Here is a 3124-nt window from a genome sequence, read left to right as displayed (position 1 = left end):
GGATGGGCGTTCAACGCCCAAAAGGGGGTAGGGAATTTGAATTCCCTAGCCTCTCAAGACCAGTGGGTTCCATAGAATCTCCACCTATCCCACCTACCTCACCCTCTATCTCTCCCTCTTTTTTCTTCTTCTACTCTATTCTTCCCTTTTTGTTCTTATTTGCTCGAGGACGAGTAAAGTTCTCAAGTTTGGTGTTGCAAAAGCTTTACTTTTTTACTGCTACCATCCCTAAATATGGCACCAATGACTGGTAAAACCTCAAGGAAGAGGAAGAGAAAGGCACTTGCCTTCACTTCCCTCACTTCATATGTCACTTATGCAATTCAGCTGAAATTGTCATAGAAGGAGACATCCCCATTGAGAAGGACAAGCCCATCACTAAAAGAAGGATGGAGCATGTTAGAGAGCTTATACATACACCTCAACAAGAGCATGTAGAGCCACCTCAACAAGAGATCCCTGAGATACCTCAAGGGATGTACTTTCCTCCCTAGAACTATTGGATCAACTTAACACCTCAATAGGGGAGCTAAGTTCAAATATGGAGCAATTGAGGGTGGAGCATCAAGGTCAAGCCATTATTCTCCATGAAATCAGAGAATATCAAAGAGTTATGAGGGAAGAACAACACAGGCAAAGAAGAGACATAGAGGAGCTTAAATGCTCCATTGGATTCACTAGAGGTAGTAGTAGCCGCCGTCACTAAGGTGTTATCGTTCCCTTAATCACCTTGCCTAAGTTAATTTTTTTTCTATTTTCCATTAGGTGTTATATCTTATTGTCTGTTTCTAGTGCATGATCATAAAGCTATGAATTATTCCATGAATCTCTCACCATGCTTAAAAAAATTTTATTTGAAAAAGAAAAGTGAGATGCATGAATTTCGAGTTATATATTAAGAGTAGTTCAATTATTTGATGTGGTGGCATTGGTTTTATTTTCTGAATGCATGAATGAACAGTGCATATTTGATGTTGAAGTTAAAAATGTTGGCTCTTGAAAGAATGATGAAAAAGGAGAAGTATCATTGGTGATATGAAAAATCCAAAAATTTGATTCTTGCAGCAAGAAAAAGCAGCAAAAAAAAAAGAGAAAAAGAAGCAAAAAAAATGCGAAAAAATAGAAAAAGAGAGAAAAAGAAGAAAAAGCCAATAGCTCTTTAAACAAAAAGGCAAGAGCAAAAAGCCAACAACTCTTTAAACCAAAAGGCAAGACAAGGATCCAAGGCTTTGAGCATCAATGATTAGAAGGGCCTAAAAGAAAAAAATCTTGGCCTAAAAGTTCAAATGAGCTCCTCCCCCTAACTATATGCTTGTGGTGTGAAGGTGTCAAGTGAAAAGCTTGAGACAGAGCAGTTAAAGTCGTGATCCAAAGTAAAAGAGTGTGCTTAAGAACTCTAGACACCACTGGCTGGGGATTCTAGCAAACCTGAATCATAATCCTAAGGGGTTCATCCAGTTAAGTGTCTGTGGCATTTATGTATCCGGTGGTAATATTGGAAAACAAAGCGCTTAGGGTCACGGCCAAGACTCAAAAGAAGCTGTGTTCAAGAATTAAGAAGAACTAAACTAGGAGAATCAACAGTATCATCCAGATTCTGAGTTCCTAAAGATGCCAATTATTCTGAGTTTCAAAGAAAAGTGAGATGTCAAAACTATTCAGAAGCAAAAAGCTACAAGTCCCGCTCATCTAATTAAAACTAAGCTTCATTGAGAACTTTGAGATTTATTGTATCCTTCTCTTCTTTTTAATCCTACTTTGTTTTTGGTTGCTTAGGGACAAGCAACAGTTTATGTTTGGCGTTCTGATGAGCGGATATTTTATACGCTTTTTGGCATCATTTTCATATAGTTTTTATTATGTTTTGTTTGGGTTTTATTATATTTTCATAGGTTTTAGTGCAAAATTCATATTTTTGGATTCTACTTTGAGTTTTTGTGTTTTCATATGATTTCAGGTATTTTCTGGTTGAATTTAAGGAGCTTTGGAGAAAGACTGAGTCAGAGACAAAGGAAGGAATGCAGATGCTGTCAGATTCTGACCTACGTGCACTCGAAGGAGCAATTTTGGAGCTATAGAAGTCCAAATGGCACGCTCTCAATGGCTATGGAAATCTTACATCTAGGGCTTTTCAGAAATATATAATAGTTCATACTTTACTCGGGAAATGAAGGTCTAAAACTGGTATCCAATGCCAGCTACCTAATCCATTCCTGGTGTTGGACGCCCAAAAGGGAGTCCAAAGCTGGTGTCTAACACCCCAGAGGGAGTATCAACTCATGACTTCACTCAAGCTCAGCCCAAACACTCACCAAGTGGGTCCCAGAATTAGATTTTCATACTACAAGACTATTCTATCATATTTTTGTACTTCTTAGTTTTTAGGTTAGTATATATAGGCAAGAGTTCACCCTTGTTAGAGAGCTCTTGGCCACTCTACACGTTTTACATTACTTTTTTGTAAGCTATGAGCAATTAAACCTCCTAGGTTAAGGTTAGGAGCTCTGTTGATTCTTATGGATTAATAATATCACTATTCTATTTCAATCTATGCTTGATTCTATTCTAAGATGTATCTTCGTTTTTCATCCTAATGAATTGGGAGTGTAAATTGACCGTCATCCCTATTCACATGGGTTCTTGCGAGTCCTTGACAGGATAGTATTGAACCATAAGCTTGATTATACATCTCTTAGACGACTAATCCACGACTTCGTTGGGTACTTGGAGACATCAGTGCAGTCGAGGTACGGGGCGATTAGGGCCTTTGTGGTATAGGCTAGAACTAGGAAGCGGCGTTCTCTAATCCAAAAGATCTGACCTTGTCTATGGTGTTTTTAGTAGGATCACCAAGGGAATGGATTGCTAGAGCTTCACCCCCGTTCAGATTAGATGACCGCTGACCCGACGTTTGATCTGAAGTAGAGGAGGTTAATGACCACTGACCTAGCGTTAGTCATTTACAGCCTACCATGAAATGAATCCCCAGAAGTTGGAGTAGATAGTGAGAAAAGTTGATGCAGAAGGAAGAAGCATCTCCAAAGCCTTAACCGTTCTCATACCATTGATTCCACATCTATCTAGTAACATTTTATTTATTTATTCTGTTTATGCATTTTTCACT

This window comes from Arachis duranensis, chromosome 7, assembly GCF_000817695.3.
Source record: "Arachis duranensis cultivar V14167 chromosome 7, aradu.V14167.gnm2.J7QH, whole genome shotgun sequence".
Lineage (NCBI taxonomy): Eukaryota > Viridiplantae > Streptophyta > Magnoliopsida > Fabales > Fabaceae > Arachis > Arachis duranensis.
The sequence above is the reverse complement of the archived record's forward strand: the minus strand, read 5'-3'. Positions refer to the sequence as shown.